This window comes from Trachemys scripta, chromosome 6 (assembly GCF_013100865.1).
Source record: "Trachemys scripta elegans isolate TJP31775 chromosome 6, CAS_Tse_1.0, whole genome shotgun sequence".
Classification (NCBI taxonomy): Eukaryota; Metazoa; Chordata; order Testudines; family Emydidae; genus Trachemys; species Trachemys scripta.
Genome location: NC_048303.1, coordinates 121,291,493 through 121,311,499, shown reverse-complemented (window position 1 = coordinate 121,311,499; position 20,007 = coordinate 121,291,493).

Genomic DNA, 20,007 nt, shown 5'->3' with positions numbered 1-20,007 from the left:
CAGGTCACTATCTGCCCGGGAAGGGATAGCTCAGTGGTTTGAGCATTAGCCTATTAAACCCAGGGTTGTGAGTTCAATCCTTGAGGAGGCCATTTGGGGATTTAGTGGGGGTTGACCCTGCCTTGAGCAGGGGGTTAGACTAGATGACTACCTGAGGTACCTTCCAACCCTGAGATTCTGTGAAGGACAGAGTCCCTTCCCCCCACAAGTGACATTGGGTGGGGAGAGTGTGGGGCTGGGAAGAGACACTTGTGGCAGTCACATGTCCTCCCCTTTAGCTTCTGCTGCCCCAGTATGGGGAGGCACCAGGCGTCTATGTTCCGTACATTTTAAATATATGTTGTTGATTGCTCCCTCTGATGCAAGGTAGAAACCTTTGTAGATGTATGAGAACCGGGCAATGGGGAAATAAATATTGGCAGAGCCCTACAAATCCCCCTGAGAAAAGGTCAAAAAAGGGGTGTTTGCAATGGTCCAGAATAGCTCACAGTTGTATTCCTACAGCGAGATCAATTTGCCAATGGATTTGGGAGTGAGTTTGTTCCTAGAGTAGGTGGGAGCTTTCCTGCCAAACATAAGACTTTAGAGCCAGGTATTTAAGTGTCTAAAGATGCAGAGAGGTGTCTAGTGGGATTTTCAAAAGGACCTGGGAACCTAAATCTAGGCCCAGATCCTCAAAGGTATTAGGCTCCTAATGTAGAGACCCTTCATTGCGGGGAGACAAGTTGCCAGCAGACCTGAATCTCATGCAAGGAGGGTCCCAGCCATCCTAGCTGAAAAACACAGTGGGAAGGGCTTTGGGTAAGCAGGACCTTATTAGACAGATGGCAGCTTGTTCATTAAGTTTAAGTTCTAGAATGCACGTTATGGTTTTATTTTACATGCAATCCTTTGTACCCATGAATCCTACTTGCTCTTTTGATGTTCTGCTCTTAGTTCAGGGAATGTATTCTTGTTTTCACTACAGACATAGCTAGGTGCGGCGAGCTAAGCTGAGCTGTATTCTGTGGTGTAACTAGGAAGCTGGGGTGTAGTGTTCCTTTGGGACCAACGGCTCTGGTAATTCTGTGAGCGTCCAGGGGCTGGGCACCACAGGGGGACACTCGAGGGCTTGGGCGTTGGCGCGCCTATCGCTCGCCTGCAGGAGGGACAGCGGAGCCCGCGTGGGCTGAGAGGGAGGTGCTTGTGTTGCCTGTGACTGAGAGAGACAGGAAGCTGACACCTGGAAGATACAGACAAGGCTCCCTCATGCTAAGGGCAGGTGGTAGAGAAGTGCCCCAAAGCCCTGGGTGCCCCTGGGGAGCGTAACATGTTGCTTTGGGACCAAGCCATCTACAACAAGCCCAGGTATCGAGCTACCCATGTGAGTGACCAGTTTGGCCTGGATAAAGGTTGCAGGGAATTGGCTCCAGTATTAATCATTCCTATCACTTACACCATGCTTTCCATCAGCCGATCTCCCAGCGCTTTACAAGGGAGGTCATTGTCAGATGGGGAAACTGAGGCACAGAGAGGCAGTGACTTGCCCTAAAAGCATACCGCAATAGAAATAGCTTTTCCTAAATGCAGGCAGGAGCTTTATCCTACACAATTAGAATTAAGACGTGTGCATACACACACAGGTCCATTGGCTGCATCCACCCAAGGAGTTTATTTATTAGTATTTAGTACTATTAATGTCTTAAAATCATCTCAGCTGATCTTACGTTCCTATAACAGAGTGAGATGTCTGACTTTCCACCCCTTCTTTAGGGCAAAAGGCTGGTGTGAGACAAACAAGCACAAACGAACCAGAATGTGACATTCCAACCTTGCAGTGAGATGGACCGTGGGAGAGCTGAATGCCAGGTCATCCAGATGCAGAGCCGGCAATAGAACCAAGGTGTCCTGCATCCCAGTCCAGTGCTCTATCCACTGGGGCACAAAGTAATTCCATATTGATCAACTCAAACATTAAATACTAATGAACGGACTGGCCTCTTTCCAGGGGATTTACTAGGAGAGATTTCATCCCTTGTAATGTCTAGGTGCCCCAAATGAGAACAAGGCTCCACAGTGCAAGGCGCTGTACATACTTAGAGTGGGAGACAGACCCTGCCCCGAAGAGCTTTCAGTCTTAATAGTTAAGACAGACAAAGGGTGGGAGGGGGAACGAAGGCTCAGAGAGCCGAAGTGATTGCCTGACAGCAGCCAAGCTCCGAATAGAGCCCAGCTCTCCTGACTCCCATCCACTGCCCCATCCACTAGATCGCACTGCCCCCTGTGCTGCGGGCGCATCTGCCTACCCTACCAGGATGCCTGCCAGGGGAGCTGTCGCCTAAACAGAGGCCAAATGCAAAGACCCAGCACTAGCGTGGGAAATCTGAAATAATCTAGAAATCCTTAGGAACGTTTTGAATGATTAAGTTAATATTCGCACTATACACGTCTAATTGCCGGTCTGAATTCTCTGCAGGGGCAATGTATCTTGTCCCCTCACTGCTCCGGCGCTGAAAAGCACACACCAGAGACGGTTTTTCCCTTACATAGCTGATGTCTTTAAGATTTCTGAGAATTTGTTTGTACTCACAGGCCATGAAAGACACAGGTTCTGGAATCTAACAGCCACAAGAGGGACTGTTAATATCTTTTCCCAGACATTGAGGTGATGTGATTGTGTAACATACCAGGATGTATTTATATCTATTTCTGTACTGAGCCTCATTCGCTGGCCTGACTCTATTGAAATCACTCCATATTTAGGTGTCCAAATAGCTGGCCTGTTTTTCAAAAATGCTGAAGTCCCCAGGTGCTGGGTTTTTTCAAGTCAGTGGGAGCTGCCGGGTGCTCAGCACTTGGAAAATCAGGCCAACTATTTAGACACCTACATAAGAATTTAGAAGTAACGTATTTTCAAAAGAGCCTAAAGTGCCAATCTGCAAAGGTATTTAGGAGCCCACTGGGAATTAAGCTCCTAAATACCTTTGAGGATCTAAGGCTAAGTAACTTGGAAGCCTAAATAGGGTCTTCGTAAAATTTTATGTTAGGAGATTAACTGTAGACCCCCCCACTTTTTAAAATCTTGGGTGCCATATTTATCTTCTGAACACTAAGCTGGCTGTTCACCAAACACTTCCTTGGCCAGTAAACAATGTTGCTGATTCTCACAATTTTTCTCATGAGTCTCACAATATTTTGTGTTTTTATTGAGAACTGTTTTTGAAAGCTGAACATTTTTCACAGGCAATTTTGATGAAAATGAAAAAAGGTTTTGAAATTTCCCACAAAAAATGATTGGTATTTTCAGCCAGCCCTGCTAATGAAGCCGTTTGTTTTCTTATCCAGGGAAATCGACAATCCCTTGTGCAATCTCACTCGGCTCTTAATTTCAATGATGTCTTGTGGCAATGAGTTCCACAGGATAATTGCATATTAAAACTTTCAGCAGTCGTTTTGTAGATTATGGTTTGTGTTAGAAACTGTGATATGATCCTTCAAAATACTGCACTACTTTATTAGTAGGCATAACCAAATTGATTGTTCTAAGGGGTCAAATTTGATCAGATGATGTATTTCTCTATCTATCTGGCTCCCATAACTATAGTATCTGAGCATCTCACCGTCTGTAATGTATTTATTTTCTGGAGGGCAACCTCACTTTTTAGACTTCTGTTGTATCATTTCATGGTAATTCGTGACTCATCATGCCATCAGGTAAAATCTTAAGCAAGTGAAATTAAGAGCACAGTTCTGTCGCATCCCATGCTATCATTATTGATAATTTTCACCAAGTTCAAATACATTAATGCAGTAGAAAGCACAAAGAACTGGAAATACTGCAGGATACTCCATTTGCAGCTATTATATCCATTTGAGGACAATTTTTGCATGCCTCTAGTTATCACTGGGGATTCAAAATGACCTGGTGCCAGATGGAACGATTTGCTATCGCTGTGAAATTCATACAGCGTAGCTAACTATTTCTTTCTCTTAAACTTTTCCTGATGATTTGGATTTTAAGGATGGAACTTCCCTGGCTAGTAGGAAATTGCACAAGAAAGGATGGAGCCTGGGAGTAAGGTAATATGTTATTTCAGGGATTGGCAACCTTTGGCACGCGGCTCCCCAGGGTAAGCACCTGGCGGGCCGGGCCGGTTTGTTTACCTGCCACGTCGGCAGGTTCGGCAAATCACGGCTCCCACTGGCTGCAGTTCGCCGCTCCAGGCCAATGGGGGCTTCAGGAAAGGCGGCCAGCACTTCCCTTGGCCCCCGCTGCTTCCAGCAGCTCCCATTGTCCTGGAGAAGCGAACCGCGGCCAGTGGGAGCCGCAATTGGCCAAACCTGCGGACGCAGCGGTAAACAAACCAGCCCGGCCTGCCAGGGTGCTTACCCTGAAGAGCCGCGTGCCAAAGGTAGCCGGTCCCTGTGTTATTTGTTAATCCTTTGATACTGAATCTTCAATAATACTTGACTAGAAAGAGCTGCATGATTTAGGGGCTATAGCGGCAAGGACTGGGATTTGGGATCCTGACTTCTACTCTCTGACTGCGTGTGTGTGTGTCCATTTGCGGCCTCAGTTTCCCCATCTATTAAACATGGGTTATAATTAGAGCTGGGGGAGGGGAGTGGAATTTCCATTCTGCAGGAAATTTGACACATTTTTTTTCATTCAGAATCAGAACAAAAAGCCGAAATTTTGCAATTTCCTTTGGGGGGAAAATTCTGAAAAACTTTGATTCTGGACCACCCAACAGTCATGACCGTTTAGGAACGTTGTTTTTGAGACACTTCCCAGAGTTTTAATGACTGCAATGAAACTGAGTTGAATACAAGTGTCAGAGAATAATATAAAGGGCTGTAAAGTTTTACCAGAAAGAACTCACTCCTTGATACCAATGCAAAGTGCAATGATAAGACTCCATACTGTATATTATTTTCCTGAAGAATATTTTTATAATAACGATCATTCAGTGCTGAAGCTATAGCGAACCATCTGACGCTAGGGAAGAGAAGCAATAGAGAAGCTTTAATAAGAATACAACTCCAAAAGGATTTAGCTCAGCACTCTAGAAATATGGAGCACACACATAATTTGCCAGGTCTTTGGTGAATAGCGAGGGGAGTTTACAAGAAGTCTATTGTCCATTGTAGAACTTTCATATGTATGCAATAAAGGGTCAGAAAATGAAGGCAGAGCAATAAAAATTGAATACAAGGGCAAGATTTCTGGTACCTAGAGAGGCAGTGTTGCCTAGTGGATAGCGCACTGACTTAGGACTCAGGGCAGGTCTACACTACCCGCCTGAATCGGCGGGTAGAAATCGATCTCTCGGGGATCGAATTATCATGTCTCGTTGGGACGCGACAATCAATCCCCGAATCGACGCTTCTACTCCACCAGCAGAGGTAGGAGTAAGCGCCGTCAATGGGGGAGCCGCGGAGGTCGATTTGCCGCCGTCCTCATAGCGGGGTAAGTCGGCTCCGATACGTTGAATTCAGCTACGCTATTTGCGTAGCTGAATTTGCGTATCTTAAATCGACCCCCCCCCCCTGTAGTGAGGACGTAGCCTCAGGAGACCTGTGTTCTATTCCTGACTCTCCAAGGGCCCACTTGGTGACCTCGGGCAAGTCACTTTTCCACTCTATGCCTCAGATTTCCCATCTGTAAAATGGGGTAATGATATTGACCTCCTTTGTAAAGTGCTTTGAAATCTACTGATAAAAGCTAGAGCTAGCTATTTATATTCTATATTAGCTGGGCCAAAAATGCCACCAAAACGCTCTTTTTCATGGTATTTCAGCCCTCCCTGTTTAGAATCCACAAGCCCATTGGAATGTAGAAATTGAAACCAATGGGAAAAATGCTATCCAAACACACACCTTTTTGGAGCAGATAAAATGATTCAACTATAATTTGGTTTAAGCATTTAACAAAGGCTCAGATCCATTATTATTGGGTCAAATTGGCCTTATGAACTGAGCCACTTTAAGAGCTGGATGAAAATTAGTGAAATGTGTTTCACAAAAAATTGTGAATTTAAGGAAAAAAAGTGTGTTTTTTCCCCCAGGAAAATTGGTGAGGTTTTTTTCCATGTAAACTGATTTTGTTTTTCACAAAAATGTGAATTCTTTTAATGAAAAATGATGCATTTTTTCACACAATATGGTCACCAAAACAGTGAGAGAGAATTTCATGAACCCTGTTTCACAAAAATGGTGAACATTTTTTCACAATTTTTTGAAGTCAAAATGTTGAATTTTCTACCAGCTTGATGATGTTTTTTGTTGACTTTTCAACATTTTTAAAAATATCAAGTATCTCCACCTATCAATATTTGGGGTGAAATCCAATCCCAGTGAATCCCTGGGCATCTGGCCATTGACTTCAATGGAGCCAGGAGTTCACCCAGACTATTTCCAAGATCCGAGTATGCAAATGCCTAAAGACTGATGCCGACAGTGAGTGTCTGCCCTAATGGAATAGCTCTCTGGATCAAAACCTACAGAATGCAACTCTGAGTCAACTGTTCCACCATAGGACCCGGTCCAGTAGAAGTCTTGTGTGAGTAAGAACGGCGACATAGCAAGACAGATTACTTGGGAATGGTCATAAAAAACACATATTCAAACGGGGTTTGCAAAGCAGCCAGATTTCTTCTGCCTTAATTTTATTGCTTCAGTTCTTTGATATAACACAGAATTAAACAAAATCATTGCCAGTCTAGGATGCTTATTGGGTGAAATCCTGGCCCTATTGAAATCAGTGGCAAAATTCCAATGGTCTTCAATGGAGCCAGGATCCCACCCTTTCTCTTTTTGTTTCAGTTGGTGAGATTTTTTTTTTCCCCTGAGCATTCAGCGATCCTGAATTCAGTCATTACCGAGCCCTCTGACAGCTGTCACCTTTCAAACAAAAGCTGTTTCAGGCAGATAAATGACAGCAAGTCAGAAGGCACAGAAGCCTTACTCAGAGCTGACAGTTTTCCTTCTCTCTTTGTTTCCAGTGAGATGGGTGAGCATAGGGCCCATGTGAGGACTGCAGCACAAACACGCATATTTTATATGCTTCAATCCACCCTTGTTATTGTGTTAATATAACAGGCTGTTATTCTACTGGGAGGAGAATGCCACTATCTCTCTAGCATTGCTGCCAGTTAATTAATTAATTAAATTGGCTCATTTAATTAATACTTATGGCAGTCTTCACTTTCTCCTTGAATTTTACTTTCCAAAACTTTATTTACGCATTCTTCACTTCAGCCTGTGTCCTTCGTCCTACTCAGTACTGACTGATTCCATTTCAAATGCTCCGCTTCTTTCTTTTTAGCCTGGTGAGTCGGGCAAGGTTGGGGCAACGGAAAAGATTCAATTTGGGAAACCCTAACTTCATTTTCAAATGCAGCGTGGTAGAAGTTAGATGGTTTTCTAAAATCTACATGCAGTAGGCAATAGCCTCCCTTGCTCCCAGCCTACTGGCTTCCAGCTGCTTCTGTCGAAAGATCGTAGGAGAACACTTCAACCTCTCTGGTCACTCAGTAACAGACTTAAAGGTGGCAATTTTGCAACAGAAAAGCTTCAAAAACAGACTCCAACGAGAAACTGCAGAGCTTGAATTAATATGCAAACTAGATACCATTAACTTGGGTTTGAATAGAGACTGGGAGTGGCCGGGTCATTACACATATTGAATCTATTTCCCCATGTTAAGTATCCTCACACCTTCTTGTCAACTGTCTGAAATGGGCCATCTTGATTATCACAGTTTTTTTTCTCCTGCTGATATTAGCTCATCTTAATTAATTAGCCTCTTACAGTTGGTATGGCTATTTTCACCTGTTTGTGTTCTCTGGATGTATATATCTTCTTACTATATGTTCCATTTTATGCATCTGATGAAGTGGGTTTTAGCCCACAAAAGCTTATGCTCAAATAAATGTGTTAGTCTCTAAGGTGCCACAAGTACTCCTGTTCTTTTTGCAGATACAGACTAACACGGCTGCTACTCTGAAACCAGTCTTGTCTCAAGGAGTCTTGTTTCGAGAGGCCTGATCTTGGAGGACCGTGCCCTCAGGACAGATCCATGGATTCACCTGATTTTTCAGGCAGGAATTTCTAAAGATCCAAAGGGAGTTTAGGCTCTGGAAATGGCTGAAAAACTTGTTTAAAAACCAGACTTTTTGACTGAATGGAAAATTCTGTGGGGGAAAAGATCTGTTTCAGTTGAAGATATTCAGTTTTAAACAACAACAAAATCCCCTTTGGGGGAACAGGTCTGGCAGCTGGCAGCTCTGCTCATTTTAAACCCTCTGTGAAATGCAAATGCTGAAACAAAAACAGTGGGAGCTGGTGGGGGCTCGGCAGCCCGAGAGCCAGCCTGCTGAGGGGCCCCAAAGACTCTTCGAAGCCTAGGTTGAGCCCCTTGAATTAGTTGGTTTGGGCCACCAGGGCATCGACAGCGGAGTCATTTTACGGATGCCAGGCTGCCCCTCCCTCACAGGAAATGGGGGAAGGAGACATTCCATGAGGTTCCCTCCCAATGTCCTCCCGCCACCTGTTTTGTGGGGGCAGGACAGCGTTTTCCCACCATGGCATGAACCGCATGGGCCTGTCCCCAAGTCTCTCAGATCCATGTAGGAGACCAAGGCCCATGCCTTGAATAGGCTCTATGCCCTGCCCAACAGCAGAGGCACACCAATGGAGTTATGCCTATGTACTCCACTGCTCAGTGGGTGCTACATGACCCTGCTAGCTCTGACCCACATGGGAAACGGGTCTGTAACAGCTCTTGGCTCAAGGGGATAGTTCAGGGGTCCACAATGCGGTGCGAATTTTGGCAGCATTTCGGCAGTGATGCCTCTTGACGTTGCCGCATCACGAATTTTGGCGGCATTTCAGCGGCAATGCCTCTTGACGTTGTCGCTTCACGGCAGCATTTTGGCGACTGCTTGTCCGGTGGCCACGGTCCTCGGCGACTAGTCGTCCGGCGCCCGCCCCATGGAAAAGGTTGGGGACACTGGGCTAGTTCTTTAGCTTGAGCACTAGAAATTCATGTCTTTTAGCTCTAAAGGTCACTAGTTTACAGTTAGGGTGACCAGATGTCCCAATTATATAGGGACAATCCTGATATTTGGAGCTTTTTCTTATATAGGCTCCTATTACCCCCCACCCTGTCCCGATTTTTTCACACTTGCTGTCTGGTCACCCTATTTACAATCTGCCAGCCAAGATGGCGGCCATCAAGCTACCCGGGGCTTAAAAAGGGAATCCCACTCCAGGAGAAGGAGGGGGAGTTTATTTTTACATTTAGGACATAAGTAACGCACAGGAGGCGACTGGAATCCACGGGGAGAAGCGGAAGCAATAAAACTTCCCCAGAATGTGCTGCAGAGAGAGCTGTATTTCTCAGCACTTGTTGCAAATAAAAGAACCACAGGGAGTTAGTCAGGCTTGTCTCCCCCCTCCAGCTAGCTCATACAATACTTGGGAGTTGCACCCTCAGAGAAAAATGATAAGCTTTCCATGTTGTGAAACAAACAATTTAATTGAAACAAAAGGTGTCAGTGGCTGTTTTTGTAATAAAGCATTGCTGGGGGCACGGGGAAGAGCAGTGGTTTCGAATGTTTGTTCTACTCCAGATGTGTGTTAGGGCAAGGGGCAGGAGAGACTGTCTGAAATTCCTACCTGGCCGCAGAAAAACCAGCATGCAAGGCTGAACGTGCAGGAATAAATAGGCTGGATGGAAAAGGCCGGATGTTTTCCACAAAACACTGTTGTCCATTTGCAATTTTTCATGGAATATTTGGGTTTTTCAGTTAACTGAATCCCCAAAACTTCTCAGTTTTGGAAGAGTGGGTTGTTTTTTTTGGGAGGGGGGGGTGTTTCCCATTGTGATGGGGTGTCTACCTTACATGGCAGTGAAGAGTTAATGGGGGCTGGAGAGAAGCCAGTTAACCCACCTGGCTGCACCTGGAGGGTGGGCCGGGCTTACCTAGAGAGGAAGTCTAGCTGGGGGAGGAGCTGGCTGAAGAGTATAAGAGTGAGAGGAATTCTGTAGTCACTGTCCGGGACTAGAGAGTGAAAAGACCAGGAAGGAGAGTTGGCATAGGAACCTTTCCTGCGGAGAGAGGTCTGGCAAGAGGCTAGGAGAGACCCAGAGCAGCCACCAGGGTGGAGCAGGCCCTGGGGATGTGCCCTTGCAAACAGGCAGGGTCTACACTTCCAGGGAGAGAGCCCTGGGAGGGGTTGCATGGAGGAACAGTGCAAGGGGAGCTTACGACAGATGAAAGGCCGAGCCTCAGGAAGGTAGGAGTTGATACTTTTTGGTTGGGGATGTCGTGGGGGATTCCAGCGATAGCCCTGTAAGTCCTGGCCCTGAGAGATGGGTGAACCTAGACAGACTGTGGGAGAGGCCTGCTGACAGGCTACGTCCAGGGAGGGAACTGCAAGGAGACTGAAGGAGCAGACCCTGGCTGCTGGTTAAAGGGTCCCTAGACAGGAACCTTGTTTCCTCTACCAGCCACTGATGTGGTGTTGTGAGGCCCTCGACAAGAGCCTAAGGATGAGTTAAAACCCTGAGAGAAGGGTCTGAAGACCGGGGGGCCCAGAACGAGGGCCTTACCTTTTGTAAAGGCATTGGACTGTTATTTGTTGGACTTCCTGTTAACCTGGAAGGCAGGGACTAAAACGTGACCTGGCTGGAGGGCCGAGTCACACGAAGAGAGATCACAGGAGCAACCTTTGGCAAAGGCCACTGAGAAGAAGAGCGCTGCTATGCGACGTCCAGCCATGAGGGGGTGCCCTGGCTGTGATTCCACCTTCTCCGCCCACCGCCACCTCGTTCTCCCTTCCCCCTATATTTTGCACAGAAAAATGGGGAGGCGGGATAAACAATCAAAAATTTTAATTGAAAACTGGATAATTTTGACCAAAATGAAAATGTTTGCGGCAGTCAGCTAGCCGTTTGTCTTCATTTTAAAAAAATGAATTAAAATTTTTAATTGAAATAGTTGAACAAATTTTGACCAGTTCTAGAACAAACAGTGTCTTCCCACTAAGGTAACACAGCCATGACTTATAACTAGGTGTATCCTTCATGCTGCTGTAGGATGGGCTGCCACTGGCCCCCAGCTCCCCTCTCCGTCCCTTCCTGCCCCTTCCCCTCCACACATTCCTCATGCAAAGAAGGTGTAAATTCACTCCCTCCCACGAGGGTGCTCAGACTCCGTGTGGAGGGAGGGTTGCTGGGTGAACTCCCTTCCCAGACCAAGGGCCAGGGTCTGAGGCTCTCCACACGCCCCGATGGCCACTGTTCCAGCTGGAGGGATCCACACCGAGCGCCTGGCGGTGATTGCTGTACACAGCTGACACTCCCGTTAGTCGTGAGTGTGGCTGTGCAGGGCAATACGGAGGCCAGCAAGCCGCTACACCCACTCCTAAGCAGGTGGATGGGAAGAGTCTTGGCTCTCCCAATGCACTGGGCCAGCACCGCGGGGAAGGGCTGGTGCAAATGACTTCCTCTCTGGAGCAAATAGGGAGCTAGGACCAGATGGTGCCTTTGACTCAAGTCAGCCCCTGTCCTGCTCTGGCACAGCCCAGCTCCCAACTGTCCCTTACTCAGGCTGGTGTGCACAGGGCCACTTCCCCCCAAGGAGAGCATTGATGGAATAAAGAGCACAGGATTGGGCCCTTAAATTGGCCTCTTCTTAAGACAACTCTCCCGTTTCCCCCTTTGTGGACTTCCAGTGATTGTGAAATTCCTCTTTATAAGATGGGACTCACCTACTCCGCCTGGCTGTCCCTGCATTAACCGCATTCTGTTTCCCAACCTGCCCCAAGAAATTTGACTCATCTGCAAAAACCAACCATCAACCTAGTTTCCTAATTCCAAACACCTGCTAATGACCACACAACTGGTCAGAGCCAGGAACAGAGCCTGGGTCTCTGCAATCCCAGACTAAGGCCTCGTCCACGTCTCAAAGGCTTTGTCTAGACTAGGATTTAGACATGGGATGTTATCTATTAGTAGGGCCCACCAAATTCGGGGCCATGAAAAACGTGTCACGGACCGTGAAATCTGGTCTTTTGTGTGCGTTTACCCTATACTATACCGATTTCATGGGGAAGACCAGCCTTTCTCAAATTGGGGGTCCTGACCCAAAATGGAGTTGCAGGGGGGTCACAAGGTTATTTTAGGGGGGGGTCACAGTATTGCTGCCCTTACTTCTGTGCTGTCTTCAGAGCTGGGCAGCCGGAGAGCAGCGACTGTTGGCCAGGTGCCCAGCTCTGAAGGCAGCGCCCTGCCAGCAGCAGCGCAGAAGTAAGGGTGGCAATACCATACCATGCCATCCTTACTTCTGCGCTGCTGCTGACAGCAACTCTGCCTTCAGAGCTGGGCTCCCAGCCAGTGGCCAGCGGCCAGCAGCCACCGCTCTCCAGCTGTCCTGTTCTGAAAGCAGCACCACCGCCAGCAGGAGTGCAGAAGTAAGGATGGCATGGCATGGTACTGCCACCCTTACTTCTGTGACCTCCCCCCAACTCTTTTTGGGGTCAGGACCCCTACAATGGCAACACCATGAAATTTCAGATTTAAAGAACTGAAATCATGGAATTTACAATTTTTTTAAATCCTATGACTGTGAAATTGACCAAAATGGCTCATGAATTTAGTATGGCCCTATTAATTAGGACCCTCTCAGGGTCTGACTGCAGTAGGGACAGAGGGAACAGTGACACAGAAGCCAGCAAACAGAGCTGGAAATGGGGGAGTTTGAGTGGGAATTTGTAAGGAGAACTGTAGGGAGGGGAATGTTTTGTTTGTGTGTGTTTTCTTTTTTCTTTGCAACAGGAGCTTCGGAGGGGAGGCTATTAGAACTACAGAGGCAGCTGTGGTAGTGACCCAAGAAATGGAAAAGATGGTGAAGATGACCGGATGTAGAAGCTGAAGCATGTACGTTATCCTGGAGCAGGTCCCTGAAAAGTGTTTTTTTGTTATGAAGTGCCACCTGATAGAGCAGATGGAAGAGAAGATCCGAGGTTTGGAGATACAGGTGGAAACTATGCTTGAGTTTCTAAGGGGATTTGAGCAGATGATGGAGGGAAGGTGAATGGAAAATTCAAGACTTGCAGATGCTGGGTGAGGAAAGTGGCCAGTGGAAGCATGTGACTGCAAGAACCAGCTTGTGAAGAGGTGATGCCATTTTATATTTAGTATTGGTAAGTAGCAAGGACCTCATAGAAGAACTGGTTGTAGAAAACAACCTTTGTTCAAGTGATCATGAGCTAATTCAGTTTAAACTAAATGGAAGGATGAACAAAAATAGGTCTTCAACTAGGATCCTTGATTTCAAAGCGGCAAACTTTACAAAATTCAGAGAATTCATTGGGGAAGTGGACTGGGTTGAAGAATTCAAGAATCTTTAAGTCAAAGTTGCAGAAGCTATCTGAATCCTGCCTCCCAAGCAAGTGGGGAGCGGGGGAATCACAGGGAAAGGTTGCAGACCAAACTGGATAAGCAAGCCTCTCAAACAGGTAATTAAGAGAAAGCAGAAAGCCTACAAGGATGAGAAGGATCAGCAAGGAAAGCTACCTCTTGGAGATGAGAATGTGTAGGGGAAAAGTGAGAACTGCCAAAAGCCAAGCAGAGTTGGACTTTGCAAAGAAAATTAAAACCAATAGTAAAAGATTCTGTAGCCATATAAGTTAAAAAAAACAAGGGAAAAAAAGTGGGACCCCAAAGCATTGATGTTGGGGTGAAGATTAAAGATAATTAAGGTATGGCCCAATACCTAAACAAATGTTTTGCCTCAGTTTTTAATAAGGGTAATGAGTAGCTTAGAGATAGTGGCAGGCTGGCTAATGGAAACAAGGATATGGAAGTAGAAATTACCACATCCGAGGTGGAAGCCAAACGCAAACATCTTAATGGGACTAAATCAGGGGCCCAGATAATCTCTATCCAAGAATATTAAAGGAATTGGCACATGAAATGGCAAACCCACTAGCAAGGATTTTTAATGAATCTGTAAACTTGGGGGTTGTTCCCGATGACTGGAGAATTGCTAATATAGTTCCTGTTTTTAAGAAAGGGAAAAAAGTGATCCAGGAAATTACAGGCCCGTTAGTTTGCTCTCAATTGTATGCAAGGCTTTGGAACAAATGTTGAAAGAGAGAGTAGTTAAGGACAAAGAGGTAAATGGTAATTGGGATGAAATACAACATGGTTTTACAAAAGGTTGATTGTGCCGGACCAAAGTGATCTGAGGAGAACTGAAAGGTGGGTAAGAAACTGGTTAAAGAGGAGACTACAACAGGTAATCCTGAAAGGTGAACTGTCAGGCTGGAGGGAGGTTATTAGTGGAGTTACTCCGGGATCAATCCTGGGACCAATCATGTTTAACATTTTCATTCATGACCTTGGCACAAAAAGTGGGCGTGTACTAATAAAACTTGCAGATGACACAAAGTTGGGAGGTATTGCCAATATGAAAGAGGACCGAATATCATATAAGAAGAACTGGATAACCTTGAAAACTGGAATAATAGAAATGGGATAAAATTTAATAGTGCCAATCCTGCACTTAGGGACTAACAATAATTTTTGCTATATGCTGGTAACATATCAGTTGGAAGTGACAGAAAAGGAGAAAGACCTGGGTGTATTAGCTGATCACAGGATGACTATGAGCTGTCAATGTGATGTGGTTGTGAAAAAGGCTAATGCAATCCTAGGATGCATCAGGCGAGGTATTTCCAGTAGAGAGAGGGAAGTGTTAGTACCATTATACAAGGCACTGGTGAGACCTCATCTGGAATAGTGTGTGCAATTCTGGTCTCCCATGTTTAAGGAAGATTCATTCAAACTGGAACAGGTGCAGGGAAGGGCTGATAGGGTGCTCAGAGGAATGGAGAACCTGCCTTCTGAGAGGAGACTCAAGGAGTTTGGCTTTTGTAGCCTAATCAAACAAAGGCTGAGCTCTCTATGATTGCTCTCTATAAATACAGCAGCGGGATAAATAACTCGTCTCCCTCCCTGGTGTTTAAGTTAAGCGCCAGTGTTGACACAAGAACAAATGGATCTAAACTGGCCAGCGACAAATTTAGGCTTGAAATTAGATGAAGGTTTCTGACCCTCAGAGGAGTGAAGTTCCAGAACAGCCTTCCAAGGGGAGTAATGGGGGCAAAACACCTACCTGGCTTAATCAAGTCTTTGGTTGATGACACTGGTTTTCAATAACCACTCATCATTAAGTCTAGTGTCTGGGTGTTAAATCCAGGACTGGAATACCTAAGGAGGCTGCATTTCTGATGTCTTGTTAGCCAGTGTGGTGAGACAGAAGTTTACTTTTGTTGCTGGTTTGGTGTATCTCCTGGAAGAATAACTATCAGTTTGGGGTATGTCTGGCTTTTTCCCAGCAGCTTGTCCTGAATTTGGTATTCTCCGTTGTGACCCACAGAGGCACAGTGACAGCCTCCCTTTGAAGACCTCCAGTGAAGGAGCTTCCACAACCTCCCAAGGCGTCTGTTCCATTGTCCTACTGTTCTTCCAGTTAGGAAGTTTTTCCGGAGATTTAATCTAAATCTGCTGTGCTGTAGTTTGAACCCACTGCCTCTTGTCCTGCCCTTTCTGGCAAGATAGAACAACTTTTCTCCATCTTTTTTTATGGCAGCCTTTGAGGCATTTGAAGACCACAATCATGTCCCCACTTAATCTCCTCTTTTCCAAACTAAACATACCCAGTTCCTGCAGCCTTTGCTTACATGGCTTGCGTTCCATCCCTCTGATCATCTTTGTCACTCACCTCTGGATCCTTTCCAGTTTCTCTACATCCTTTCTAAATGGCGGTGACCAAAATTGGACACAGTACTCCAGCTGAGGCCTAACCAGCGCAGAGTAGAGAGGTACTGTCACCTCAAATGACATGCATGTTATGCCTCCATTAATGCAACCTAAAATTGCATTTGCTTTTTTTGCAACAGCATCACATTGCTGACTCATGTTGAGGTTGTGATCCACCACAACTCCCAGATCCTTCTCAGCAGTGCTGCTGACAAGTCCATTATCCCCCATTCGGTATTTGCGAATTTGGTTTTTCTTCCCTAAGTGTAGCACCTTATATTTGTCTTTGCTGAATTTCATTTTGTTGTCAATTCTCCAATTTATCAAGGTCCTCTGAATTTTAGCTCTAGCGTCCAAAGCGTTGACAACCCTTCCAGCTTCGTATCATGCAAATTTTAATTACTGTGCTCTTTATTCCTACATCAAGATCATTAATAACATTCCATTAACAGCTACTCTTTGTTTGCGGTTGTTTAACCAGTTATGTATACACTTAATGGTAGTTCTGCCGAGCCCATATTTCTCCAGTTTACTTATCAGATTGTCTTGTGGGACTGTGTCTAAAGCATTGCTGAAGAAGTCCAGGTATATTATATCCACTGCATTCCACCAAATCACTTACTCTGTCAAAGAAGGAAATCAAGCTGGTTTGGGATGATTTGCTCTTAGTAAATCCATGCTGGCTGCTAATGATTACCCCTTCATCCTCCAGGTATTGCCGAACTGAATGTTGTATACATTGCTCTAGTAGTTTCCCAGGCATCAAAGTCAGGCTGACTGGTCTATTGTTCCCCGGCTCCTGCTTTCCCCCCTTTTTAAAGATGGGCACTATGTTAGCCCTTCTCCAGTCTTCTGGGAGACCCCTCTTGTCATCCACGAGTTTGCAAATATTATTGCAATGGCTCGGAGATTTCTTCAGCTAATTCCTTCAGCACCCGGGGGTGACTAGGATCCCACCCTGCAGGCTTGAATTCATTCAGATTAGTCAGAAGATCTCGGACATGTTGTTTACTTATCCTATGGCCCATCTGTGACTGCTAGAAGCAAATATCCCCAATGGCCAGAAATGGAGCACTAGATGAGGAGGGCTCTGAGTTACTACAGAGAATTCTTTCCAGGTATCTGGCTGGTGGGTCTCTCATGCTTAGGGTCTAACAGATCGCCATATTTGGGGTGGGGAAGGAATTTTCCCCTGGGTCAGATTGGCAGAGATCCTGGGGTTTTTCACCTTCCTCTCCAGCATGGGGTATGGGTCACTGGTTTAAACTGGTATGCTGGTTTAAACTAGTGCAAATGGTGGAGTCTCTGTAACTTGAACCCTTTAAATTGTGATTTGAGGACTTCAGTAACTCAGCCAAAGTTATGGGTCTACTACAGGAGTGGGTGGGTGAGGTTCTGTGCCCTGCAATGTGCAGGAGGTCAGACTAGATGCTCACAAGGGTGCCCTCTGGCCTCAAAGGCGGTGAACCGTATATGAGCTAGCTTGCTAAAATAGTGGTGGCAGCGGTGGTGGCATGGGCTAACCAGTCATGTACATACCTAGGGTCCCAGGCAAGATTGTACTCAGGTGGCTAGCCCATGCCACTGCTAATTTTAGTGAGCTCACTCAATCAAAGCTAGCTTGGGTATGTCCACTTGTGTTGCAATCACACTTCCCTGATTAAAACAACCTTAAAGACTAACAGATTTATTTGGGCATAAGCTTTCATAGAAGAAGTGAGGTTTTTTACCCACAAAAGCTTATGCCCAAATAAATCTGTTAGTCTTTAAGGTGCCACCGGACTCCTGGTTGTTTTTGTGGATACAGACGAACACGGCTACCCCCTGATACTTCCCTGATTGCAATGTAGACACTGCAGCTGATGTCTGGAATTTGGAACCAGAGCCAGAATGATCTTTCACAGAAGAATCAGGCTTCCATTTGCTTATTTAAGCTAACCTTAGCCACACCTGGCAAAGCGGTAAAGATCCTACAGTAACCACATTTGGAGTGTATCTCTTTGCGAAGGAAGCTCTGTAGCCAATCCATATTTGATACAGAAGCCTGACCACTGCAACCTGCTGTGTACTAGAAGTACATGACATGGTGTCAAAAGTAAACTAGCGCCAGAACAAACGGAAGGAACAAAGAAACAAAAGCTGTGCAACTTACTGTGTACAAGGATGTGGCAGACCTGTTACCCGGGGTTGTTAGAACCTCCAGCAGTGGTAACTGAACTATTTTGCTCCAGGCACTGTCAGAATAAATCAGTAGGAACACAGCTATTCCGTCTGATCAAGGATTAAATGTAAATCAGCATATTCTTATCTAACACTGCAGTTTATTAGATTTAAGCATACGCAGACATAAGCACTAGGTTTAGAACATCCCATATATTTACCTAACATCTGGAATGGCACTGAATAATTAACAGCAGGTGCGCAGTGACCAGTTGCTCACTGGCTGGGGAGAAAAGGTGTCAGGAAAAACGTCTCTCAAGATGTCTTCATAGGACTACTCCAAAGTACACTCTATTAGCTCATCTTTTATAACTAACTTCTACAAAACACATAGATCATAATGACCCATCATTTTCAATAAACTTTCTAATATCAGAAGCATCTAGACTCAAGGTTTCCATCCACTTACCTTCTTTCATTCTCAGTTGTTTACTTCTCTGTCCCCTCCTGATTAGCAGAAACTGCCAGCTAGTTTTTGACCTTGTCTCTCAAAGCCTGCTTTCCAATGAAGAACATAAGAACGGCCATACTGGGTCAGACCAAAGGTCCATCTAGCCCAGTATCCTGTCTTCCGACAGTGGCCAATGCCAGGTTCCCCAGAACAGATAATCATCAAGTGATCCATCCCCTGTCGCTCATTCCCAGCTTCTGATCAACAGCGGCTAGGGACGCCATCTCTGCCCATCCTGGCTCTTAACTCTTAATTATGTGATGTTCCATTTCATTAATTCCTAATGGCTGAGTGCACATAATATGGTCACAATTAACTTGATCACATTCTGGGGTATACACACCCCTCAAATCCAGGGCAACAAGCCCAGCCTGGAGATAAGCAGGGCTCTAAGGGCCCAAGAAATACAAGTTCAGGGCTCCCTTTAACCTCAGTGGGCTTTGCCTCAGACTCTGAGAGAGAGAGATCAGTTGAACCCCTGACATAGCTAGATAGATCCCTCTAGAGCTGTCTCATACTGGGCCTGACTCCTCATTGCCCTGCACCTGTGTACTCACCTGAACCTCTGCAAAGCAGGTGTGAAATGCACCTGGCCCAGCGCCACAGTGCTTTGTGCTCTCTTGCACAAGTGTGACTGAGCAGAGAAGGTGCACTCAGTGCAGAACCCCCCCTGGCCCTTTCATGCATTTCACTGTCTCTGCTGAAAGAGGTGGATGCAGATGACTTTAAGACGCCTTGCAAGGCTTTGCTTTGTTTACCTAATGTAAAATAAATTATTAAAGCGCATAATACAAGTTATATTGCAAGCATGCATCAGACTCCATGACCCACCATGGCATTTGGGCAACGTTCCCAAGGGCTACATATGCATATTTAATAGAAAGACATTACCATTCATTGTTAGTTCTGTGCTGGGATATTACACCTGATTACTTATATACTTCATTGTTAAGTGGGAATCTGAGCTGACAATATTGCAGACAGTTGCTTTACCAGCTGCTGCTCTTTTACCACACTCCTTCTCCACCCCAAAGCAGAAGGCTGCACACAGAACTTTATCTTTTGGAGTGTTTCTTACCTGATCAAGATTTAAGGTGATCTCAATTCATGCTTCGGCAAGTCCCCTGATGCCTTACTCTCTCCTGCCACACCAGTGGTTTTTGTATCTCCTGATGGCAATCTCTAAAAAGCAACCCTTTCAACGGTTCTCAGAGCAATTAGTGGGTCCCATTCTGAGCAAATCCTCAGTGAAACAGCATTTTCTTGACAGGACTTTTCATTCCATTCTCCAGATGTCTTGTGGGTGCCTAGCGAATTATTACTCACAACGAGAGACAGGCAAAAAAAATATTTCTGACAAAAAAATGCAAATGCAGCAACACTGAAATGTTTCACGAATATGTGTCGGTTTTGAGGAAGTGTTCCTGTTGAGAAAAAAATTCTGAAAATGTTTAAACGTTTCATTTTGACATTTTTGAAATGAAACCTTTTGATTTTTCCATTTAAAAACCACTTTTCATTT